The sequence below is a fragment of the Pleurodeles waltl genome, chromosome 6, assembly GCF_031143425.1.
Source record: "Pleurodeles waltl isolate 20211129_DDA chromosome 6, aPleWal1.hap1.20221129, whole genome shotgun sequence".
Taxonomy (NCBI): Eukaryota; Metazoa; Chordata; class Amphibia; order Caudata; family Salamandridae; genus Pleurodeles; species Pleurodeles waltl.
In genome coordinates this window covers 1,185,454,545-1,185,481,584 of record NC_090445.1, presented here as the reverse complement: position 1 = coordinate 1,185,481,584, position 27,040 = coordinate 1,185,454,545, and the positions used below count along the sequence as shown (strand labels likewise).

At 47.2% G+C, this 27,040-nt stretch overlaps 1 protein-coding gene and 1 long non-coding RNA gene across 2 annotated transcripts in view; one reads left to right on the top strand and one right to left on the bottom strand.

The window, feature by feature from the left end:
- LOC138300729 (uncharacterized) overlaps positions 1 to 27,040 on the bottom strand; it is a 106,840-nt gene that overhangs the window by 27,821 nt on the left and 51,979 nt on the right. The gene's annotated exons all lie outside the window — the stretch shown is intronic.
- The window catches only part of LOC138300728 (uncharacterized), a 158,807-nt gene that overhangs the window by 86,130 nt on the left and 45,637 nt on the right, over positions 1 to 27,040 (top strand). The window lies entirely within an intron of this gene.

Sequence of the window (27,040 nt, the reverse complement as noted above, 5' to 3'; positions counted from 1 at the left end):
TTCTCTGTCATTGCTTCACCTCACATTCTCTACCTTAACCCTCTCTCTTAACCTCCGTCTCTCTACTTCTGTATGTATGTTCATCCTCTTTTTCTATCTCTGCTCTATTTCTGCACCCTTACCCCCTTTTTCTCTTTCATCAACTTAACTCCCTATATCTTTCTCTCTCTCTTTGTCTTTCTGTGTCCCGCTGTCTCTCACGCATAAATGTACATCTATCTCTGAGCCTCCTTCTCCATTTCAAATCATCCCTCCATCTCAACTATCTCTATGAACCTTTTTTTTTATAGAGATCACTACCTCACCATCGCTTTCTCTCACAACTCTCTGTCTCTGTTTAAATTTCACCTGTCTTTCTCTTTCAAGTCTCTCAACTAACTGTCTGCTCTACATGTTTCTCCTTCTACCCTCCAACCCTCTCTCCATTTTTCTCCCTTCCCATTGCTCTCTTTACCTGACCCATATTCGTTACACCTCATTTTGATCTCTCTCTACCTTGCATCTTATTGTTTTTCTTCGTCTCCCCACACTCTAAAACCTTACCAATTTATCTGCCTCTCTTTTTCTAACTTTACCTTCGTATTTCTACATCTCTTATCCTTTCCTTCTGGTTAGCTCGCATTTTTCTATTTATGTTACGTCTCTCCCTCATACAAACATTTTTCTAAATTGCCTCTATCTCCCCTATTCTCCCCCTACTTCATGTCTCTATACTGATCTCTTTATGTCTCTGTCCATCTTCCATATTCTACCCTGTCTCATTTCTCTTAGCAGGATCACAGGTCACTGTCTAGTCAGAGATGTTCACACATATAAAAAGAACATGAGTGACAAGGCAGGCAAAAGGAATTAGGAGAAAGTTATTAGCATTTAACCAATGGAATCGTGAGTCTCTTCAGAGCAGTGTTTTGGTTTTCACTACTGCAGCAAGAATGCCTGTAGTGACTGGTGATATATATTGTGTTAACAAATAGATGTCAATTAAAGATACAACTTCAAGAGCCATGTGCATGTACTCTTTAAATATTATACACTAGTCCACTGAACATCTAAGAAGTCACTCTTAGCATGTTTTACCTACATGAGAGTTACAAGAGAGCTATACACTGAATTCCACAAAAAATATTGTTGTTGGGTGTAAAAATATCTAGATCCAATCTAAAAAAGCAGTGGCTTTATCAACCCTTGCTCAAGATTTATTGTAGTAATGTTTGGTGGACACCAGCCAACTTGAGTTTTCAGGTGTTCTTGGACACTCCCATTTCTGAAGATGTAACACCTGAAAACTCAAGTTGTCAAAATTGTTTGCCATCTGTTAGACCTTTCAGCCTTATGGAGGTCTCCCAAACTTTTTGCCTTCTCACCTCCTATTTTGCTGAATTCATTTTTGTTGACCTTAGGATTCTGTGAACTTTACCACAGCTAAGCAGTGCTCGTTCTCACTCCCGAAAACATGGTAAAATTGTTTTACACCTTAATTGGCATATTTAATTCACTTATAAGTCCCTAGCAAAATGGTATACCATATACGTAGGGCCGGGAATTTCAACGCTACTAGTTGGCCTGCAGTTTTTATTGTGCCACCCACTTAAGTAACCCTATGAAACATGTTTCAGGTTAGCCATTGCAGCCTATGTGCAGTTCAAACCTACCAATTCAACTCGGGAAAATAGTAGTTTTGTTAACCGTAAAACTCAGGTGTATATTTACAAGAAAGTGGTGCATCGGTCCTGATGTGCCACTTTTCTTGCATGCCCCTACTGCCACCTAACAACACCACGGTTTTGCTGTATTTACAATACGGTGCACCATGGTGGTCGTTAGGACAATAGTGTCAGAAATGTTGACATTATTGTGGTGCTTTGCAGGATTAGCGCCAAAAATGATGTAAAGAGTGGGCCATTGAAAACAGTGAGAGCATCATTTTAATGCCTTCCTTACGGAGGCGTTAAAAATGACACTAAAAATAACATAGTGAAAGCTTGTAAATTTCACTGTGCCATTTTTAATGGGCCTCCTAACCGGGTAATGCCCCCTTTGCATACATTGTGCCTGACACAGGCATAATGTGGCATAAGAGGTTACAAAGAGGCACAATGCATGCATTGCACCACTTTCTAAATATGGTATATAAAACGAAAAGGCCACCTTAACCTCTTCGTTGCGGGTGTCGGCCACTGGCCGACGCCCACACACCCTCCCTGGTGCGGGTCACGACCAGTGGCCGACACCAGGAAGGGTATCAATAAATCCTCGGGTGCGTCGCACCCGAGGATTTTATTTTTTTTTTAAAACCCCCCCGGGAGACACGGAAGCTTCCGTGTCTCCCCCCGCACCCCCCACCCGCCCCTTTGTGACGTCAGCGCGCCTCGCGGCGCGCTGACGTTGCAAAGGTGTTTTCCCCATCAAAGCAGGAAGCAGCCTTGCGGCCGCTTCCTGCTTTGATGGGGAAAACGGCCTTTCCCACGTTCGGGAAAAGGGGAGACACTCCCCTTTCTTACGAGGCCTTCCTGAAAGTGTTTCCTGGCCCCCGGTCGCAGCTGTGCTGCGATCGGGGGCCAGGAAACACTTTCAGGTTTCCTGGCCCCCCGATCGCAGCACAGCTGCGATCGGGGGGCCAGGAAACACTTTGAAAAGGCCTCGTAAGAAAGGGGAGACTCTCCCCTTTCTTACGAGGCCTTCTCAAACTGTTTCTGGCCCCCGATCGCAGCTGTGCACCACTAGACGCCAGGGATTTCACTTTGGGGGGGCGGGGATTTCACTTTGGGGGGGCGGCCCCCTCGAAAAAAAGGTAGGTGCCCCCTGTGGGGGGGGGGGGCGCGATTGCGCCCCCCCCCCCCAGGGGATTGTTTTTTTTTAAAAAAAATAAAAATAAAAAATAAATAAAATGACAGGGGTCGCCCGGGGGCAATTTTTTTTTTAGATGTTGTAGGGTTTCCCTGGGGGCCATTTTGGCCCCCAAGGAAACCATACAACAACTAAAAAAAATAGATCTATATATAGATCTATATTTATATATCTATGTAGATAGATATATCTATGTACATGGATATATCTATAGATATATCTATGTACATAGATATATATATATATATAGAGGTAGATCCATATATACCAAAGAGATTTATAAAGTGTGCTACTCACCTGTGAGGGTCTCAAGGCGCTTGGGGGGGGCGGGGGGAGGGAAAGGGGCTGGGAGGTTCACTGTTCGAAAAGCCAGGTTTTGAGGCCCTTCCTGAAAAGAAGTAGGTTTTGGGTCTTGCGAAGGTGGGTTGTGAGGGCGTTCCAGGTTTGGGGTGCAAGGTAGGAGAAGGATCTGCCCCCGGTGGTGGTGTGTTTGATGCGGGGGACAGAGGCGAGAGAGAGGTCAGCTGAGCGGACGTTTCGTGTGGGGGTGTGGAAGGTGACTCTCATTGAGGTAGGCAGGGCCTGTGTTGTGGAGTGATTTGTGTGCGAGGATGAGGATCTTGAAGGTGATCCTTTTGTCAATGGGGAGCCAGTGGAGGGATTTGAGGTGTGGAGAGATGTGTTCGTGTCGGCGGAGGTCGAGGATGAGTCGTGCTGCTGAGTTCTAGATGCGTGTAGTTTGCGCTTGAGTTTTAGAGTGGTGCCGGCGTAGAGGGCGTTTCCGTAATCAAGCCTGCTGCTGATGTGTGCGTGAGTGACAGTTTTTCTGGTCTCTGTGGGGATCCATTTGAATGTTTTTCAGTATACGGAGTGTGTTGAAGCATGAGGAGGTGAGAGCGTTGATTTGTTGGGTCATCGAGAGGGAGGAGTCTAGGATGATGCTGAGGTTGCGTGCGTGGTTGGCGGGGGTGGGTGCAGGGCCTAGCGTGGTGGGCCACCATGAGGGGTCCCAGGTGTTTTTGTGTGGGCCAAAGAGGATTATTTCGGTTTTGCTTGAGTTGAGTTTCAGGTGATTGGCTGTCATATATATATCACTTTTGTCAATATGTGTGTGGTTTCCCTGGGGGTAAAAGGGTCCGACTTGTCTAGTGGCAGTTTTAGTGCCATAAAGAAGCGCAGAAGGTTTATATGCCTACTGCAAAGAGCAAATCTGTATTTTATGTAAATAGCTGAGTACATTAGCAAAGTCTATGGAGAGATGAAGGGCACTTTTGCTGGGTGGTAATGAGGGAATCCGAGGAGGAGGGAGTGGGAGCACCAATAATGATTGTTGGACTGGGCGCAGGAGGTGCTAAAGACTGTGACGAATGGTATGTGACAAGGTGTTTTTTGAGTGTCTTGAAAGTACGTGCTGATTGAGGGAAGAAGCGCAGGTAAGGTGGCCTCTACTGTTGCACGTATCTCACACACCATCGATTTTGTGACTGTCTACGTAGGCTAGTGTTTTAGAGCAACAGTTTAGCCAATAGCAGAGATGGCATCTTGATGGATGACTGCTGCCTGCACTCGGGTTATAGAGGACCGCTCTGACATAGGATCAGAGACTGAGACATCAGATACTGAGACAGCATCTGAGGGATAGGACAATGGCGCAGACTCTGGGAGTGATTTTTCAGTCAGAGGAGTCCCATTCGATAACTCCTCTTCCAGTACATTATGAGGGAGGTGATGAGGACAGTCCTACTGTCCCTTCGCAAGCTGTTTGTGCAACTGGGTAATAGTGGGTTAGGCCAACCCAGAGAGCAGGTGAATGCGGCGGCAAGCAGAGAGAGAGTGCTCTCTTGGGAGCTCCCCAATTTAGTTCAGCCCCAAATTCCACCACCCAAATCATATTGTGGAGACATCAAAATTATCCATGGCAAAACAAACTGGTTTTGTAAGGCAGGCACCTGTGTTTTTGGTCCTGGATTCGGCGGCCATATAGAGAAACACACTAAACCCAAACATTTCTGGAAACTAGACATTCGGGGGAGTCCACAGAGGTGTGACTTGTGTGGCTTCCCCAAAGTTTTCTTACCCAGAATACCCTGCAAAGCTGAAATGTTGAAAAAAAACTCAATTTTTCTCGCATTTCTGTCACACAAACTACAGGAATATGCTGGGATCCACAATATTCCTACCACCCAGCGACTCCTCACCTGTCCTGATAAAAACACTACCCCACTTGAGTGCCTACACCTAGTGTCTGTGTCAGGAATGGATCACCCCAGGGTCAACAGCTGCCTCACGTAAGGACCAACATTGACCGTTGTGTGATCTATTCCTGTCGCAGGCACCAGGCCTAACCACACAAGTGAGGTATCATTTTTATCGGGAGGCTTGGGGGAACGCTGGGTGGAAGGAAATTTGTGGCTCCTCTCAGATTCCAGAACTTTCTGTCACCGAAATGTGAGGAAAACTTGTTTTTTTAGCCACTTTTTGAGGTTTGCAAAGGATTCTGGGTAACAGAACCTGGTCCGAGCCCCGCAAGTCACCCCTCCTTGGATTCCCCTAGGTCTCTAGTTTTCAGAAATGCACAGGTTTGGTAGGTTTCCCTAGGTGCCGGCTGAGCTAGAGGCCAAAATCTACAGGTAGGCACTTTGCAAAAAACAGCTCTGTTTTCTGTGATGTGTCCACGTTGTGTTTTGGGGCATTTCCTGTCACGGGCGCTAGGCCTACCCACACAAGTGAGGTATCATTTTTATCGGGAGACTTGGGGGGACGCTGGGTGGAAGGAAATTTGAGGCTCCTCTCCGATTCCAGAACTTTCTGTCACCGAAATGTGAGGAAAACTTGTTTTTTTAGCCACTTTTTGAGGTTTGCAAAGGATTCTGGGTAACAGAACCTGGTCAGAGCCCCGCAAGTCACCCCATCTTGGATTCCCTAGGTCTCTAGTTTTCAAAAATGTACAGGTTTGGTAGGTTTCCCTAGGTGCTGGCTGAGCTAGAGGCCAAAATCTACAGGTAGGCACTTTGCAAAAAACAGCTCTGTTTTCTGTGATGCGTCCACGTTGTGTTTTGGGGCATTTCCTGTCGCGGGCGCTAGGCCTACCCACACAAGTGAGGTATCATTTTTATCGGGAGACTTGGGGGGACGCTGGGTTGAAGGAAATTTGAGGCTCCTCTCAGATTCCAGAACTTTCTGTCACCGAAATGTGAGGAAAACTTGTTTTTTTAGCCACTTTTTGAGGTTTGCAAAGGATTCTGGGTAACAGAACCTGGTCAGAGCCCCGCGAGTCACCCCATCTTGGATTCCCCTAGGTCTCTAGTTTTCAAAAATGTACAGGTTTGGTAGGTTTCCCTAGGTGCCGGCTGAGCTAGAGGCCAAAATCTACAGGTAGGCACTTTGCAAAAAACAGCTCTGTTTTCTGTGATGTGTCCACGTTGTGTTTTGGGGCATTTCCTGTCGCGGGCGCTAGGCCTACCCACACAAGTGAGGTATCATTTTTATCGGGAGACTTGGGGGGACAGTGGGTGGAAGGAAATTTGAGGCTCCTCTCAGATTCCAGAACTTTCTGTCACCGAAATGTGAGGAAAACTTGTTTTTTTAGCCACTTTTTGAGGTTTGCAAAGGATTCTGGGTAACAGAACCTGGTCAGAGCCCCGCGAGTCACCCCATCTTGGATTCCCCTAGGTCTCTAGTTTTCAAAAATGTACAGGTTTGGTAGGTTTCCCTATGTGCCGGCTGAGCTAGAGGCCATAATCTACAGGTAGGCACTTTGCAAAAAAACAGCTCTGTATTTTGTGAAAAAATGGGATGTGTCCACGTTGTGTTTTGGGGCATTTCCTGTCGCGGGCGCTAGGCCTACCCACACAAGTGAGGTATCATTTTTATCGGGAGACTTGGGGGAACATAGAATAGCAAAACAAGTGTTATTGCCCCTTATCTTTCTCTACATTTTTTCCTTCCAAATATAAGAGAGTGTGTAAAAAAGACGTCTATTTGAGAAATGCCCTGCAATTCACATGCTAGTATGGGCACCTCGGAATTCAAAGATGTGCAAATAACCACTGCTCCTCAAAACCTTATCTTGATCCCATTTTGGAAATGCAAAGGTTTTCTTGATACCTCTTTTTCACTCCTCATTTTTCAGCAAATGAATTGCTGTATACCCAGTATAGAATGAAAACCAACTGCAGAGTGCACCTCATTTATTGGCTCTGGGTACCTAGGGTTCTTGATGAACCTATAAGCCCTTTATATCCCCGCAACCAGAAGAGTCCAGCAGACAAAACGGTATATTGCTTTCAGAAATCTGACATCGCAGGAAAAAGTTACAGAGTAAAACATAAAGAAAAATGGCTGTTGTTTTCAGCTCAATTTCAATATTTTTTTATTTCAGCTGTTATTTTCTGTAGGAAAACCTTGTAGGATCTACACAAATGACCCCTTGCTGAATTCAGAATTTTGTCTAGTTTTCAGAAATGTTTAGCTTTCTGGGATCCAGCATTGGTTTCACACCCATTCCTGTCACTAACTGGAAGGAGGTTGAAAGCACCAAAAATAGTAAAAATGGGGTATGTCCCAGTAAAATGCCAAATTTGTGTTGGAAAATGTGGTTTTCTGATTCAAGTCTGCCCGTTCCTGAAAGGTGGGAAGATAGTGATTTCAGCACCAGAAACCCTTTGTTGATGGCATTTTCAGGGAAAAAACCACAAGCCTTCTTCGGCGGCCCTTTTTTCCCATTTTTTTTGGAAAAAACTACATTTTCACTGTATTTTGGCTATTTTCTTGGTCTCCTCCAGGGTAAACCACAAACTCTGGGTACCATTAGAATCCCTAGGATGTTGGAAAAAAAGGACGCAAATTTGGCGTGGTTAGCTTATGTGGACAAAAAGTTATGAAGCCCTAAGCGCGAACTACCCCAAATAGCCAAAAAAGGGCTCAGCACTGGGGGGGAAAAGGCCCAGCAGCTAAGGGGTTAACACCACATTAGTTAAAAACAACCTGATGCTAATGTGATTAAAGGTGGGGTAAGGGGTCCAAGGGGCTTGTAAATAAGCCCCTCAGTTTTTAATATATATACGTCACCCCTAGGGTAAGCTCTAAAAAGCCCATAAGGCAGGGTGCACCATATTTAAAAAGTTGGATATGTACTTTTAGGTTTTTTATGCCCTGGCAGTGAAAAAAACATACATCTTTCACTACTATAAACCCTCCTCTTCCATAGGATAACATTGGGGTTACCTTATAACATTTAATAAGTGACAACTTTTGTTTGGGAACAGGTAGCGATATCATGGTTTTTGTCTAAAAAGTGTCATTTAAAATCCTCTTTAATGGTAAAGTGTGATTTCAAGCCACAATTCAGAAAATACCACCTAATGGCTGGCTCCAAACTAGGGTGGCTTGGTAGGCAACAAAATGATGGATTGAGGCCCAGATCTCTGACTGGGGGGTGAATGTTTGACATTGTTCAGCATTCCATCCATCATCTGTTCTTTTTGCATTTGTTGTCCTAAGTGTGTCGGGTATACTCAGATTAGGCTCCTGGGCTCACTGTGCCACTGGATTCAAGCTAGCCTGGCTGATGAGGAGTAATACCCTGAAACTGGTCCCAGGAAGCTTGCTTCTGGTCCAGAGACGACCTGGCCTGGCAGTTCGAGTTGGACTGGTCCAAAGGGGAACGGGTCAAGATTTATTTGCATATGGCTGTGTCCAAACTGGGGTGGCATGGTAGGCAAAACAACAATGGATTTAGGCCCAGATCTGTGACTAGGGGTTAATGTTTGTTATTGTTCACCATTACGGCTATCATCTGTTCTTTTTACAGTGGCATTTTCTTATCCTAACAATTTGGTGCCTGCAGGTTGTATCCTTGGTTAAATGACTAGGTGTAGTTGGAAGTTGGCCTTTGTGTATTCCTCCTAGGCAGTAACACAAAGGAGGACTAGGGGCTGCCTCAGAACACAACTTCACTTTAGCCTTTTGTGACCTCAGACCCTGTAGAGCTGGAACAGGGAGGCAGGCAATAATAGAACCATCGGTAGGGGGAAAACTCCATGAGTTTCCCCCACTTCAAAGCTGGCACCACGTAGAAAAGTAAGGCCTTCACACCCACTCTTCACTTCACTTCTTGACCTGCGGAGGACTTTCAGAGGACTATCCTGCTGCCTGAGGCCTGCCATGTACTTCAGAAGACTGACCTGATGCTCCAAGAAGACTGCCCTGCTGACTGAAGCCTGCCTTGTGCCCTCAGAGGACTGCCCTTTTACTTGAAACCTTGCATTTCTGCCTGAACCCAGGACACCCAAGTGACTCCAAGGGCTAGTTTGCTGGCCTCCTGTTCAGAGCTACAGGGACACAAAAGCTCCAAAATCTTTCAACCTTGAAAGTAGTGCTAAAGGTGCCCAACCAGTCAAAATCCAAAACTTGGGACCTGGAAACATTTCTTCACAAATGTGCTCTGAGACACAAGAATAATGATCATATATTTAGATTGACCACATTGAGAATAAGAAGGAACATCACTTTCTTTGCTGGGCATTGCAACGGAGGCCCAGCAAGGAGCTGCCAGATGATGAAACATGCCACCAATTTCGGTGGGTGAGGGGCTTTGCTCCAAAATATAAAATTTCCCTGTACCTTACCTTCCTAAGGCAACACTAGTTTTTATCTTTAGTGTTTAATAGGAACTGCATACTTTTTGATTAGATTCATGGGAGTGTGTATGCTGGTCTTTTATTACTCCCTGTCCCTCTTATTGTTTGATGTTTTTAAAGGAACAAACTTTTGCAGATTAGTCCCAAGCTGAAACTGTCTCTCATGTCAAGACCAAGATTCTTCTGGATTGAATTGACATACATTGTCTTGTGAGAAGTTGGATACTTGCTGGATGATAAGGATTCATGGGAATGGAACTGGCAAAGCTGATGTTCTAGAATGAGCAGTAGTCATGGGTGTGCTTGAAAGAAGATAGCATTGATTGTTGGATGCCTTGGGTATCAAGGCCTGAGGTGAGTGTTTGTTTTCCATGTTCTTGGTTTTCAAGTTATAGAGGACTGTTAGTTCATCACAGAAGATCGAAAACTCTGGGGGAAGGGGAGGGCTTATGGATGCAGTTCATTCTGGGTTACAGAGATGGTTTATGAATTTTCTTAGATGGGCATGCTGTTTCAGGGACGTGCTGCATAATAGAGTCTTGTTGCCTTCTTGATGATGGCTCTGTTTAGTCTTGAGTGCTTTTGGAGTCAGACCATATTGTTTGGGCTTTTACTTTTTTCCCATTGCCTTTTTTAAAACATTATTTTACTAGGCACAAATTCACCTTTACAGAGTCTGTTCCTTTGGTAATAATCAAACTAGAACCTCAGATATTAAGAATAACAGCGGTCACCCATAGACCACAAACCTATATATCAAAGTCAAACCAACTGATCAGTTGTAAACAGGAGGCCAAGAGGCTACTGGGCCACAGCAGTGGGGTTTGAGGTCTTTTGATGTCCAATGGTCTGCCCTACTATGCCCTACTATGGCTCTGCAAACTGGACCGAATATATAAATTTCCACAGTAAACCCTCACTAGTAGTGACAATAAGCAATCACAGGCCTTTTGGAGATTATTGGGGGGATTGCTGTGCCTCAAGAATCAAAACATCCCCTCCTGCAGCCTTTGCATATATTATGCCTGTCATAATGTAGCGCAAAGGGCTACAGGTTGGCGCAATATATGCATCCTATGGTGCGGGGATTTTGGCCTCGTTGGGCCACATTAATGTCAGGAATAATGACGCTAATGTGGCGCAAGGTGGCGCTAGGGCGTTATAAATATTCCCCTTAGTATTCCAGACTGGCTCTGACCTAATGACACACTTGGCAGTGCTGCAGTCACATAGCCCACTTGGGGGGTACAGGAGCTACCATCTGGTGCTTATCCCAGTTTCAGTTAACTAGACAGGGATAAATAAAAGAGGTCACATTGCCCAGTCTGACAGTACTGCAAGCCCTTTAGCAGACAAGTTTAGGTGAGTGTCTGTGGGACAGACCCTACACCAAGGTCAAATACAGTCCCTTCCACAATCTGATCCTCTTGCAGGGTTGGCACTTCTTTTTCTCGCTCACAGTTAGTGTGTTTGGCACTTAGGACAGTCCAGTAATGTTTCCTTCAGATTGGACTCCAGGTGATGTCCCCCCGATTGTGGGGATTTGGTGTTAGTGCAACACCGACCCTTGGCTGCATAGTAGTCCCTGAGTACTCTGCAGAGTACTCACTCCTCTGTAGATTAGACCACAACCACGAACAACAGTGGGTTTTGAGCTCCCACCTTTAACCAGTTTCGCAGATATGTATTCTAGGCCTGCTTCCTTGGTAATGGTTTGCAGACCTGCCAATTCACACAGTGCCGCTATGTGTCACATGAATTTGGCTCCCTTCACAGAGTCACCCCATGGGTGGTCAAAATCACATGGTGGCAGGGAAGACAAACTGAAAAGCACTGCACAGAGGGTTTCTCCAACTTGTCTGGGGAGGCTGTAAGCAGCCAAAATCCATTATGGAGTGTGAAAACAACCCAGAATATCATCAACTGCCTCAGAGGCTCTTTGCTGTTTTTTTGTTTGTGGGCATGCATTGGTGAAGGGGACAGATTGCCTCTCAGTAGTTCTCGACATGAGACTCTGTCCCTCCAATGCCACGCCTCGTCCTCACATGATGACATTTTTTTTATAGGCTGGCAGATATGGTTTTGGGTTGGTTTCCCTTTCTTGTGACAGGCCATGTCACTTTCAATGTCTGGCCTGTTTGCAAGGATGTTCTGCCAGGGAGGGTCTCTAGGTGGAGTGCCAACCACAGAATAACAAAGAGGTGAGAAAAGGCTTCCCCCAGCTGTTTACAACCCCTCCTCACAGAGATCATGAAAAGAGACAAAAATCTGTGCCCCTTCAAAGGACTCCTTTTGTTAACAACAGATAATGCAGTCCTCACCTAGTGCTCCCTGCCATCCAACTAACTGCAGCTGCAGTCAGAGTCAGTTATAGCCCCATGTATCAGAAAGAACCATGGCACTTCTAAGGAAAACTTCTCGCCCCTTTCCTCACAAAATAGCTTCTGGTGCTCCCCCTCCCATCTAGGAGATGTCAGTAATACTCATGTTGTGGCCGGAGAAAGCATATTTTCCTACACCTTGTACTGTGGTCCAGACTGTGGGCTTCTAAAATGGAACTCGCAGGCCTGAATCACCTATGTATGGCACCCAGTCATGTCAAGCACACACGAAATTACAATGCATCAGAATTCTGAGTTCTTCGTGAGCAGTGAACTTCATATGAATGGGCCTGTAAGTGCACACTTCACGTCACACAGGTTACCTGTTACTGTAATTCAATAAGCACTGCCACCACCATGCTCCACATATTAAACCTGCAATAGGAGTGGTAGTCCCTTGTCACTAAACGAAGGCACTTGGTGTGCCCCGCCTGGTTTAGGACATGGCCAGATCCTATCTTTGTCAAAAGCCCGAGACTGGCTAAATGCGCTCATGCGGCATTGGAGTGTGACATGACCAAAAATCAAAGAAAGAACCAGGATCACAGGTATGGGTTTGGGCACGCAGGGGACACATCTATACATCATTCAGGAGGCATTCCCTTCTCAAGAAAGGTCAAGTTGTAGAAGTCACCAATACGTATGAGCAGGTATCATACTGTTATATAAGGGAAATGCGGATACCGAGGGGTCTGGTATAGTAAAGCATCATGTCTGGTACTAGAACTTAACTTATGTCTACTCTTCATCAGTTCAGTGATATGAGGGTCTCATCAGATGTGAGGGAGTGTGTGGGAGAGGGAGAACCAAACCTATGAAAGCCTGAAAAAAGTAGGCCCAGTTCATGCATCTCTCAGAAGGGGATACATAGGCGCTAGATATCCCTGTGCAGAGTTCTGAACTCTCGATACAGTACTAGCTGGTGCAAAGGGACATCAAGTCGGTCGAGGTATAATACATTTTGATTCTTCAAAGTATGTATTTGTTTGAATCACTGGCATAAGTTAAGCTGTATGCAGGTAGGTTTAGAATGCCATATGTAAGTAGAGTTTGTTGACTTTAAACATAGAAATGTTTAGCAGTCACCAGCTTCGAACTTACAGTTCATACTGTGACGGTGGTGTTCATGGACATGGTATTTACCCCTCTCAGAAAGGCAAAGTAGTAATGGGAAGTTCTCAGTGAACAGGGCTACACGTGGGCACAGGCTTCTTCTCTTGCATATCTAGCAGAGAGGAAATGCCTCCAGATCCACTGTAAATTGTGAGCTTGGTCTTTAAGGTGTTAAACTAGGCACGTGTGCCCCATCATCCCGAAAATGTACTTAAGCCACTCATCATTTGTTGGTCCAGACAATGGTTTTCTATGAACAACTTTACTACAGCCATTGAGGAAGAAAACTATTTCCTCCAATTTGTCATGCCAGGGATGTGTAAAACATCATGGATGAGCCCAGTGAGTTTGATTTAATGAAGACATATTAACAAAAATCCCTCAAAGTTTTTCCAACCTGCAACAAAAATGAATTAAATTTGGGTATGTACTTTGCAATCATTCACCCACAACAGCAGCATTTTGAGTCTGGGCTGAAGCCATATCATTGTAATCTGCTTGCGGGTTAGTGTCTGCTGTGGAGTTCCTTAAAGTGCCTGAATTCTTTCAATCCTATGTAATGAAGATTGAAGAAGGCAACCCAATCATCTTCCTTCAGCTCCAGTCCCAGATCTTGTTGCATTTCTCTTTCAGGGCCTTACTAACAGTAATACCAGTCTTTTGATGACAGTTGTATACAGACTCAAGAACACTCCACCAAACTGGTCCCATTCTTTCAAGTAGGAGCAGCAAGAACTTTGCACAGAGTTTAGACAGCGCATTAAATGGTAATATTAGGCCTGAGAGTAATTTTAGTTACACCAGGCAAGGAAATGCCTCCTTGGCATGGTTACCCCCTGACTTTTTGCCTTTGCTGATGCTAAGTTTTGATTTGAAAGTGTGCTGAGGCCTGCTAACCAGGCCCAAGCACCAGTGTTCTTTCCCTAACCTGTACTTTTGTTTCCACAATTGGCACACCCTGGCATCCAGGTAAGTCATTTGTAACTGGTACCCCTAGTACCAAGGGCCCTGATGCCAGGGAAGGTCTCTAAGGGCTACAGCATATCCTATGCCACCCTGGGGACCCCTCACTCAGCACAGACACACTGCTTGTCAGCTTGTGTGTGCTGGTGAGGACAAAACGAGTAAGTCGACATGGCACTCCCCTCAGGGTGCCATGCCAACCTCACACTGCCTATGCAGTATAGATACGTCCCCCCTCTAGCAGACTTTACAGCCCTAAGGCAGGGTGCACTATACCATAGGTGAGGGCACCAGTGCATCAGCACTGTGCCCCTACCGTGTCTAAGCAAAACCTTAGACATTGTAAGTGCAGGATAGCCATAAGAGTATATGGTCTGGGAGTCTGTCATGCAGGAACTCCACAGCACCATAATGGCTACACTGAAAACTGGGAAGTTTGGTATCAAACTTCTCAGCACAATAAATGCACACTGATGCCAGTGTACATTTTATTGTAACATACACCCCAGAGGGCACCTTACAGGTGCCCCCTGAAACCTTATCCGACTACCCGTGTAGGCTGACTGGTTTTAGCAGCCTGCCACACTCCAGACATGTTGCTGGCCACATGGGGAGAGTGCCTTTGTCACTCTGTGGCTAGTAACAAAGCCTGTACTGGGTGGAGATGCTTATCACCTCCCCCTGCAGGAACTGTAACACCTGGCGGTGAGCCTCAAAGGCTCTCCCCCTTTGTTACAGCACCCCAGGGCACTCCAGCTAGTGGAGTTGCCCGCCCCCTCCGGCCACGGCCCCACTTTTGGCTGCAAGGCCGTAGGAGATAATGAGAAAAACAAGGAGGAGTCACTGGCCAGTCAGGACAGCCCCTAAGGTGTCCTGGGCTGAGGTGACTCTGACTTTTAGAAATCCTCCATCTTGCAGATGGAGGATTCCCCCAATAGGGATAGGAATGTGCCCCCCTCCCCTTGGGAGGAGGCACAAAGAGGATGTACCCACCCTCAGGGCTAGTAGCCATTGGCTACTAACCCCCCAGACCTAAACACGCCCTTAAATTTAGTATTTAAGGGCTCCCGAGAACCTAGGAACTCAGATTCCTGCAACCTAAGAAGAAGAGGACTGCTAAGCTGAAAAACCCTGCAGAGAAGACGGAGACACCAACTGCTTTGGCCCCAGCTCTACCGGCCTGTCTCCCCACTTCTAAAGACACTGCTCCAGCGACGCTCTCCCCAGGGACCAGCGACCTCTGAAGCCTCAGAGGACTGCCCTGCATCTAGAAGGACCAAGAACTCCTGAGGACAGCGGCTCTGTTCACCAAAGACTGCAACTTTGAAACAAAGAAGCAACTTTGCAACAACTTGTGTTTCCCGCCGGAAGCATGAGACTTGACACTCTGCACCCGACACCCCGGCTCGATTTGTGGAGAACAATCACTTCAGGGAGGACTCCCCGGCGACTGCGAGACCGTGAGTAGCCAGAGTTGCCCCCCCTGAGTCCCCACAGCGACGCCTGCAGAGGGAATTCCGAGGCTCTCCCTGACCGCGACTGCCTGCTTCTAAGAACCCGACGCCTGGTAGGGACACTGCACCCGCAGCCCCCAGGACCAGAAGGATCCGAACTCCAGTGCAGGAGTGACCCCCAGGAGGCCCTCTCCCTTGCCCAGGTGGTGGCTACCCCGAGGAGCCCCCCCTTGCCTGCCTGCATCGCTGAAGAGACCCCTTGGTCTCCCATTGATTTCAATTACAAACCCGACGCTTATTTGCACACTGCACCCGGCCGCCCCCGTGCCGCTGAGGGTGTACTTTCTGTGTGGACTTGTGTCCCCCCCCGGTGCCCTACAAAACCCCCCTGGTCTGCCCTCCGAAGACGCGGGTACTTACCTGCTGGAAGACTGGAACCGGGGCACCCCCTTCTCCATTGAAGCCTATGCGTTTTGGGCACCACTTTAACCTCTGCACCTGACCGGCCCTGAGCTGCTGGTGTGGTAACTTTGGGGTTGCTCTGAACCCCTAACGGTGGGCTACCTTGGACCCAAACTTGAACCCCGTAGGTAGTTTACTTACCTGCAAAAACTAAACAAACTCTTACTCCCCCAAGGAACTGTTGAAAATTGCACTGTGTCTAGTTTTAAAATAGCTATATGTGATTTATGTGAAAACTGTATATGCTATTTTGCTAATTCAAAGTTCCTAAAGTACCTACCTGCAATACCTTTCATTTGAAGTATTACATGTAAATCTTGAACCTGTGGTTCTTAAAATAAACTAAGAAAATATATTTTTCTATACAAAAACCTATTGGCCTGGAATTGTCTCTGAGTGTGTGTTCCTCATTTATTGCTTGTGTATGTACAACAAATGCTTAACACTACACCTTTGATAAGCCTACTGCTCGACCACACTACCACAAAATAGAGCATTAGAATTATCTCTTTTCGCCACTATCTTACCTCTAAGGGGAACCCTTGGACTCTGCATACTATTCCTTACTTTGAAATAGTGCATACAGAGCCAATTTACTACACACCAGATTATTTGGAGTAATGTTGGTAATTCCACTTTAATCCTTGATGTGGGATTACCAAGAATTATGCAATTAGATCCACTCACATAACTAAGAGCAATTTGCAGGAAAATTAGCACAGAAAAAACATTTTACAAGTGCACTGATAATCTTGTCATTTTTAATTTCGTGATATTATCAAAATGCATCTTTACATCAATTAAGGACAAAGGGTGCATTTTATGCTAAGAAATTAGTGCTAAGGGCCAGGCGTAAACTGGGGGAAACTGGGGGAAAATCATAGCCAAAGGGCACATTTAGCGAGTGGCTGCTCACGCTGCTATTCATGTTCTGTTACATTTAGTGCTACTGCTTACTGCAAAATGGACCCTTGCGTCTATTTTAGTTGCAAGATGATATTTTTGTACAAAGAAAATGGCTCTAAATGCAGAATTACTCTTTCCGCACAATTAGGTTTTATCTTTCTGAATTTTTTTATTATTTCACATGACTACACTACATCGAATTAAGCAAGTTAGGCCCACCCCTAGTAAGGTCCATTCCATAATTCTCTTGCAGGTCATGACGTTACTTCAATATGGCAAGAGAGTTAAATCTATTTAGGGCATCAGTCACAAAGAAGACTGCAGAGTAGTCCACACACAAGTGGCTTGGGCTCCAGCCCATCCCCTGCAGCCTTGGACGGCTGCCCACTGGTGGTGGTGGTGCTGCTGCTGGTGGTGGGGGGAGGCTCCAGCCCATCCCCTGCAGCCTCAGACGGCTGCCCATTGTTGGTGGTGGTGCTGCTGCTCCTGCTGGTGGAGGGGGGAGGCTCCAGCCCATCCCCTGCAGCCTCGGACAGCTGCCCACTGGTGGTGGTGTTGCTGCTGCTGGTGGGGGGAGGCTCCAGGCCATCCCCTGCAGCCTTGGACGGCTGCCCACTGGTGGTGGTGGTGCTGCTGCTGGTGGTGGGGGGGAAGCTCCAGACCATCCCATGCAGCCTCGGACGGCTGTCCACTGGTGGTGGTGCTGCTGCTGGTGGTGGGGGCAGACTCCAGCCCATGCCCTGTAGCCTCGGACGGCTGCCCACTGGTGGTGGTGCTGCTGGTGGGTGGAGGCTCCAGCCCATCCCCTGCAGCCTTGGACGGCTACCCACTTGTGGTGGTGGTGCTGCTGCTGGTGGTGGGGGGAGGCTCCAGCCCATCCCCTGTAGCCTCAGACGGCTGCACAACCATGTTTGGTGGTGGGGGTGCCGACTGAGTCCCTGTACCAGGCTCCTTGTCCTTCCTGTCTGATGTTGCAGGCCCCTTGCCCTTCCTGGCAGCAGCTGGGGATGGCTCCTTGCTCTTCTTGGCAGCAGCTGGGGATGGCTCCTTGCCCTTCTTGGCAGCAGCTGGGGATGTCTCCTTGCACTTCTTTGCAGCAGCTGGGGATGGCTCCTTGCCCTTCAGGGCAGCACTTGGGGCAGGCTCCTTGCCCTTCCTGGCAGCAGCTGGGGATGGCTCCTTGCCCTTTTGGGCAGCACTTGGGTCAGGCACCCTTTCCCTGAGGCTGCCTGGTGCCCTGGATACTTTCCCACCACAAGTGGGCGTGGAGACTCCTGGGCCTGTGGACTATGAGGTTGAGGTGCTTGCCTGGGTTTTTGCCACACTGCCAGACGTGAAGGACGGGGAGAGGGGTCGGGAAGAGGTCAACAGTGGAGAGGAAAAGCTGCTTATGGATGTTGGGGTGGGGAGAGGGAGAAGGTTTGGGAGTGGAGGAAGAGTGAGTGGTTGTGGGAGGTGTCTGTCTGCTGTGTTTGGGTACAGGTGCATGGGCTGGATGCTGTTGTAAGGTGGGTGGATGTTGGGTGTCTGAGTGCTTGTGTACCTTGGGAGGGGGGGCAGACACAGTGGGAGAGGACACAGGGGACGTATGCATGGCTGTTGTGGTGGTGTCTCCCAGTGAGGTGTGTGTTCTGCTAGGTGTTTCTGGTGACACTGGCAGTGGATGATGGTGTAGTGCATGCAGGTGTGAGTGTAGACGCAACTGGGAGGGAGGTGGTGGAGGAGAAGGGGGACACAGTGGAGGTAGTGGATGTTGGTGTGTCTGCATCTGATTGGTGTTTGTGTGAGTGTCTGCGGGATGATGTGTGGTGCTTGTGTTTGCCAGTGCAACTCTTGTGTGTTGTCCTGTGTGCATGCTCGTCTGCCTGTGTTTTTGGGATAGGTTGGGGTTGAGGGGAATGGGATTGAGAAGAGGAAGTTGGAGGGGGGAGGGTGGAAACAGGGACAATGGCTGCCATCAGAGAGGAGGCCAGAGGCTGGATTGATCTCTGTTGGGCCGCCAAGCCAGTGTGAATGCCCTCCAGGAATGCATTGGTCTATTGCATTTGGGCTGCCAGCCCCTGGATGGCATTCACAATGGTTGACTGCTCTACAGAGATGGATCGCAGGAGGTCAATAGCCTCCTCACTCAGGGCAGCAGGGCTAACTGGGGCAGGGCCTGAGGTGCCTGGGGTGAAGGAGATACTCACCCTCCTGGGTGAGCGGGCACTGACATCTCGCCGAAGGGCTGCTGGGAGGGGAGGTGCTGGTATGGGGGGTGGTGGTTGTACCTGTAGTTGGGGTGGTCACAGAAGTGTCCGCCAACACTAGGGAGCTTCCATTGGAGGAGGTATCTGTGTCCGGACTGTCCCCTCTAGTCTCCGCTGTGGTAATCCCCTCGCCCTCCGTCCCACTGGTTCCCCCAGCGTCGGTGGACTCTACCTCCTGGGTTCTGTGGGATGCAGCTCCCTTCGTCACCGGTGCCTCTGCTCCTCTGCTGGATGATGTTCATGCACATAAGGAGAGGATGACAAAACAAAAAAGGGGGGGAGAGACAAAGGATACACTGGGTCAATGGCTGCACCAACTCCACCGTTGGCGTACACATCACCCTCACACACAGGCAACAGCTCTACATACTATACAATGCTCTACCAGTAATAATGCTAGCCACCAGGGCATGGGGATGGACCCACACAGCCCTGCCCAGTAGTGGATGACTACAAGCTTGGTAGCAGGAATATCACTTCAGAACCCTGCCCAACATGTGACTCTGCAAAGTCAGGCCTGGCCTAGGGGCACCAACTGACACACATCCCCCACCCAGGTACCCTCCTACCATGTGTAAGTTGTAAGGATGGGAACTGTACTCACCCCCTTGTGGCTGCTGTGATACCCTCAAGCGCCCATCCAGCTCTGGATTGGCCATCGCCAGTATGCGGACCATCGGGGGGGTCAGAGTTCGACGGGCACCCCTTCCTCGTTGGGAGGCCATCCCCCGCTGGGCTTCCACTGTGTTCCTTGCCCAGCGTCTCAGTTCCTCCCATAGCTTCCGACAGTGGGTGCTCCACCTTCTGTAGACCCCCAGGGTCCGCACGTCCTTGGCGATGGCACGCCATATACCATTTTTTTGATGGGCGCTGACCTGCAGAGAAATACACACAGGGAAAGGTATTAGACCATCCTGCCTGTCGCACTCATGGCCCACCATACCCCTTCACATCACCATTTGCACACACAGGGCCAAGCACACAAGCTGCCCACCGCCCATTGGCCATCCACCAACCCCCCTACATGAGGCCTTCACACACACCACTCCATGCATTCATGCCCCATGCATCGTGCTCACAGTGTTTCACCTGTTGGTCTGGAGGCCCATACAGCAGTCGGTACTGGAGTAGGACCCCATCCACCAGTCACTCCAACTCCGCTGAGGTGAAGGCAGGGGCCCTTTCCCCAGTCACACGAGCCATGGTAGGTTCCAGACACAGGTCACAACAGCACATGCAGTGTAGGTCCTCTCCTGTTGAAGGTCAGGTAGCAAGTGAGTGATCAGATAGAAAATAGCGGTCACGTCCGCTGCGGTGCATACCGTCACCGCCGGCGTACATCACCATTGGCCACTGTACCCCATAGGGCCCAATATTATCCAGTGAGGTGTTGGACGGCGGTTCCAGACTGCCTCCCGCAACGGCGCACAACGTCAGCGGAATTACCTCATTTCCACCTGTCCCTCCACACAGGACAGGCGGATGCCATTTTGTGGGGTGGGGGGGCAGGCCCTGGGTTAAAACTGCGTCACAGTACACAATTGGACATACAGGACAAATGCCACATATACATTAAAAATGCATTGTACTGTTGTGGGTATGATATACAGTTTGTGACCGGCTCCTCACTCTTTTGCCCCATAGATTGCTACCGCTGCGGATGAACAGGAGAGGGAGACTTACCCCTGTGTAAAGACTCTGGTGGACTTGGCAACAATGGAGAACAGGCACATTATCCTAACTTATAGACTTGATAGGGCCACCATCAGCGGAGCTAATGACCTAATATCTGCTATCTGTCACCTAACTGGTATTTCCCCTCTTGTGCAAGTGCTATCTGTGCTCCATTTCTTGACAACTGGTTCTTTCCAAGTGACAGTGGGCTTGGCAGCAGGAATTTCACAGCCAATGTTCTCAAACGTACTGACCAGAATGTTGTCTGCCCTGATTAAACACATGTGCAGCTACATTGTTTTCCCCCAGGTGGAGGATTTGGCCACAGTGAAGGCTGACTTCTATGCAATGGGACATATCCCCAGCATCATTGGAGCAATTGATGGAACTCACATTGCATTTGTACCCCCCACCGGCAAAATGAACAGGTGTTCAGAAATTGAAAGAGTTTTTACTCCATGAATGTCCAGATGGTGTGCCTGGTGGACCAGTACATCTCCCATGTCAATGCTAAGTATCCTGGGTCGGTGCATGATGCCTTTATCCTGAGGAATAGCATCATCCCAAATGTCATGGGCCAACCACAGAGGCACAGGGTGTGGCTAATAGGTGAGCCCTGGTTCCCACCCAGTGAATGTTGGTGTATGGGTATGGTGTGGGCCATATGGGATGGTGTGTGGCTAAATGTTGTCCCTCAATATTTGCAGGTGACTCTGGTTACCCAAAGGTATCATGGCTACTGACCTCTGTGAGGAATCCCAGGACAAGGGCAGAGGAACGTTACAATGAGGCACATGGGCGAACAAGAAGGATAATCGAACATACCTTTGGCCTCCTTAAGGCCAGGTTTCGGTGCCTCCATCTAACAGGTGGATCCCTGTACTACTCATCCAATAAGGTCTGCTAGATAACCGTGTCATGCTGCATGTTGCACAACCTTGCCTTGAGACACCATGTGCCTTTTCTGCAGGAGGAGGAGGCTGGAGATGGCCGTGTGGCAGCAGTGGACCCTGTGGACAGTGAGGATGAGGAGGCAGAGGATGAGGACAACAGAACTACAGTGATTCGATAATACTTCCAATGACACACAGGTAAGACAGTGTTACCTCATATTTCATTGACATTGTATTCGTAAAGGATTGTGGGTATTGTGGGTGTGTGTTTTATAGTGGTGTGGGTGTGCTGTGTGTATGGTGTCAGGTATGTGTAGTTGGAATTGTCCAATGTGGTGCTATTTTGTTTGAGTGTGTGTATTTTGAACTCGGCGATGTGTACCGCCAATGGTTTACCACCATTGAATGTTCTCCCTGGTGATTCATGGGTCATAATGTAATGGGCGTTGTTCTGTTGGCATAATGGTGTGGGATTGGATATCGCCTGTTTATCACTGACCTTTGGCGTGGTGGACTTGTGTCTGTGGCTGAAAAGTAACGGATTGGTGTGTGCCTGTCAAAATATGGTGAACGGCTATCTGTGGCGGCGGCGGTATGTTGGCGGAAGTCAGCATGGCGGTACGTGGGATTTACTGCCAATGTCATAATGAGTCACTGACAGAGGCTTTTTCTGCTGCTTATCATGGTCAAGACCTCACTTTTGGACAGATTGATGTGTTAGTTCCGATATCAATGAGTCTTGCCAGGGCAGGGTAAGCAGTGTGCCATCTTCTTAAAGAAAACATTTCTGTGGACCAGCAGATGTTACACTAGATCAGATGTTGCCTCTTTGGCATGTTGCAACCACTAGCATTTCCAGGGCTAGCAGTAACAGCACTAGGGAGAGTGAGCACAGGTGTCTGGTATCAAGTTTAATCTAAAAAGGTTTGGACAGATACACCCCGGCAGCTGTTCCTTGTCACCAGCTCAGACTATACCAAATTAACCAAGTTCACAAATCCTCTGCCCAGGCCAGTGCTTTGTAGCATATGGAGCAGGTACTCCAATTTAACACAGTCAAATACTTTTTCCACATCTAAGTAGACTATCATAATTTCCTATTGGTCACGTCTTGCTTGTCAAAAAAGATGAAACAGGGTTCTCATGTTTTCCCCTGGGGCAAAAATTTACATGCGGCTGCTGAATAAGAAGCAGAATCACCCTTTTCAATCTGTTGACAAGGAATTTGGCAAGAATATTATCATGTATATGGAGGAGCAAGAACGGTCTGACAATGGAGCACAGCACCAGGTATTTTCCTGGTTTTGGTGGAGAGAGATAACTGCTCTGTTAAACTTGGGGCCTATGGACCGCAGTGACTTTGTGTCTTTAATACACCACAAAGTTTAACGACACAGTAGATTTGTTGACTGTCAAGGACTCAGAAGAGAGTCCATCCTCCCTCTGTACTTTACAAGATTTCATGTGCTCAATCGCTTTTATATTGCATCTTCAATAATGTAACCATTCATCTCACAGATCTGCAGGTAGTTTTGGTACTATATCATCCATAATGAAATTCTCCTCCAGTACAACTATCAATGTGTGTCCTAAGTTGTATAGGACAATGAAATATCGTGTGAACTTATATGTTATGTTCACCGGATGGATGAGTAGATCATCTCTGTCCATACGAACTGTTGAACCATCGCTATGGTCCCTAGAGCTTCTATTTCTCTTAGCTATGTTGCCAGCAGTCTCCCAATTTTCTGACTGTATTTATATGCTTCCGTTTGAGTCTGAATAGAGTGTACTCAGCTTGAAAACTGAAGTAAGCACAGAGTAAACACTTTGTGAATTACAGTTTTTTCAGTTTGTGCCATGTAGGTGCTGGGGCTGGTATCCTTCTTGTTTAGCACAGAGTTGTACATCACACAAAGCCACTCTTAGGTAAGCCTTTCCACCTGCAAATATTATTTCATCTGATTGGACCAAACTTTCATTGCGAATGAAGAGGAGATTGAAGAACTTTCCCCTCATCATGGTGAACTATACCTTGAAGCATTCATCTTCCACCGTTTGCTGGGGTAGACACCAAACCAAGAGTGAAATTAAGTAGTATCAGAAAATGATCGGATATGCTGTTTTTGGTACCTTACAGTAAGAGCTATTTAGTAACAATAAACTGGATGTCAGAAAATAGTCAATTCTTGTGCACTTTTCATGAACACGAGAGACAAATGTGCAGTAGCTTTCCTAAGTTTGTAGCAGCCACCAAATGTCTCATATAGAGTGGTCAAGCATCATATCTAACAGAATCCTTCTATCTTGGCCATTGGTGGTGTCCGATCGCCCAGAACTGTCAGGCAGGGGTCCATGGTCACGTTCCAGTAATCCACCCTAATATGACCAAATTCCATCAGGGTCCAAGAAATAGCAGCGAGAAAGACAGATTTACATAAGTTTGTTGCATACTCTGATCCAACTGTCAGTGTTGTCTCATGTATCCGACTCTTTGCAAACACATGGCAACCATTGGGTCAGACTACATTTTTTGTTACCTGGGCCGGCAGTGCCTTTCGAAGCAGGATTGCGACCCCCAATACACCATTGCTCCTGAGTCATGGCCAGTCGCAGTATGGTGTTACAAGCATGTACCACTCTGCCTACCCCATCACGTCTACACTTGAAAGATTCACTGGATAACAGGTGTTTTCCGTGCAGTAACACTATATCCACCTTCTTGGAGGCTGATTGATAACATTTTCTCTTTTTACTCTTTGTCAGTAAGACTATCACATTAAAGGATATAATAGTTTTGTCTTTGAACTGAGCAAATTGTGTACTACACGGTGCCACAACATTACAGTCAACTAATCTCAAGAGTAGAGAAGGTGAAATTAGTGTATCCTAATCTTACCCAGATACAGCAGAGCAAGTCCCATAAGTACTCCGCATCTTGCAAGATTTAGGTAGCAAAGGGGCAGTCAAAAAAGTGCTCAATAAAAAGCTCTCCAGACAATTAAGATGAGAGGTATTCACCAGAAAGACACCACAAACCAACACTGTGAAAAAAAGAAAAAAGAAAGAGAACTTGGGGAAACCTCAAAGTCCAACATTAATCTTTAAACTGTTAGAGCAGACCTCACTCTCCACTTCCCCATTGGTCACTACTCCAGCCACAGAGAGAAGAAGTGGCCATAACTACCCTTATGTATACCCTGCTGACATGGCGTAGAGTCCCCAGGCACTTTAATCTCTCCCTCCACCAAAAAAATACACCTACCATTATACAGCAGCTCTTCAAATTGACATCAGGCTGCAACCCAAAGTCTAGATGTGTCTAAGTCACCAGTGTGTTAGTTAGCCTTTTTGCCAGATCATTGTCACCACCAGTTCTTCTCTATTACATGTGATTTGGGAGGTGGGTTGTAAACTTGCAGTGAGTGGTGAGTCAGTTCACCGAGAAAAGTGTGGAAGTGGAAGAGTCACCCTACCAGGTACCGACTCTCTGTCAACAATAGCTAATTTTTCAAAGTAGATCTGGGCTTTCACCTATCCTCTGACTATGGGTACTGTCAATGGGGTTGTGCCTGTGTGTCCAGCATCTGGTGACTGATAATAGGCATTCACTCTCTGTTTGCCAGAGGTCAGAGTCACCATCATTCTGGCAAGGGACAGTAGTCAAGGTCACTCCTGCAGTTGCATTACTTCATCATTCTTGTTTGAACGGAGGTCTGGGTTGTTTAGATCGAGTCATTTCTGGCATCAATATGTTCACCATGACTTCAGGCATTTGTTTGTGGTGTCAGGTGGGGGTTAGGTCCCTGCTTTCCAAAATATATGCAGACATGGCAATGTCAGTTTAGCCATGTGACAGTATTTAACTTGTGATGTAATCCCCAGCGTGGCAGAGCGGATCCAAGGCACAATTGGCAGAATCCCAAGGACTGTAGAATCACTCTCACCTCCAAGACTCCAATCTTGGAAGGTATAATTTAATTTTTCTTAGGCTACGGGAAAGGACAAACTGAGCCTGGCTCCTTGACTGAGTGCAGAATTGTGTGTCCATGCCCCAGTAAGGAGAGAGACGCGTTTTGAATGTTTTGGTAGACTAAGAAATAAACCTATAAGGATACCTAGCTGTTTCCCCATTCTCAAGGAAGGAGATAAATACTGTTTGGATTTTTTGGTAGTCTAAGAAAAATATCCAAGCTGTGTCTGGCTCTTTGCTGAGTCACTGACAGCTAGCGCAATGCTTCTTATGATCAGAAAAGCATTTTGAAATAAAGAAGATGTGTGCAACTAGGACTGGAGTGGGAACTGGAAGACTCCTAGTTCCTCACATTCCAATCCCAACCTCCTAGTTAATTTCTTCTGTGAGTGGGTTGGACAGAGTGGTATGAGGTAGAGTGGGGAGAAATGAATTGCTCCTTCTGCCTTCTCTTCTGCCTGCCTGCCTCCTACTAACAGAAAAAAGTGGGTCAAGCTGGTGTACAGGACTAAGGAGGAGCTGGGGGAGTAACAGTTGTTTTAGCCCCTCCTGTAGCTATGCAAATCAGCTCAATCTTTGGATGGTCATTGAAAGGGTTAAGGAAAATCCTTCCAGACCTTTCTGTATGTGTGTGGCATAATTCGTGACATCACACGCTCTTAGTGAGGCAGGCTTGTACTGAACATGGAGCAGCCTCATTTATCAGTTTGCTAGTATTTAGGAGTTTGCTAGTGGCGTTAAGGGACTCACCTTAACCAGCTCACCTACCAGCTCACTCAAGCCCACCACCCCCACAATTAAAAGTTGTTTTCCCTCTTCTTGCACAAAATAATTAAAATGGGTGCAGTGCTCAGGGTCCAAAAATATCATGAGGGCACCAAGGAAACACTTTTTCATGAGATAAATATACCTCATAAGGGCAGCCAAAACGTTTGAGTGAAACACTAGTTTCCAGGTCAAACAACATGCCTGGCTGTTTCCTTTAAGCGCAGCCTCAGTTGCCCCGTGCAATAGCAGACCAGCCAGTTGTAATGCTATGGGAACAGGACCATAGCTTTCAATAAGGCAGCAGAAGCAGTACACCAAGGCCCAAGTGTATGGGGCCCATGGCACTCGAAATATGACTTCCCTTGAACATTAAGCCTTTGCTTACACTTGGGCCTGTGACACTTTTGCTGCACAACTGTATGGGTACTGGGCATTCTAAAGTGTTCCAAAATCGAAAGCAAAACTGAACATTACTTATGCCGACGGAGCATTGATAAAATAACTACTATTGTATGAGAAACAAACCCAGGTATGTCATTCCTGATATGGTAGCCATATGTCTTTGACTGGAACTATTTGGGTTTAATACGTGGGATTCTGCAATCCCTGCATTTTAAAGAAAAGATGTCAGAACTCGATTATTATAAGTTACTGCAGCCCAATTCTGATGCTGCAATGTCTGCTGCCAGAGAGAACAGCCAAGGTCAAAGGAAGGT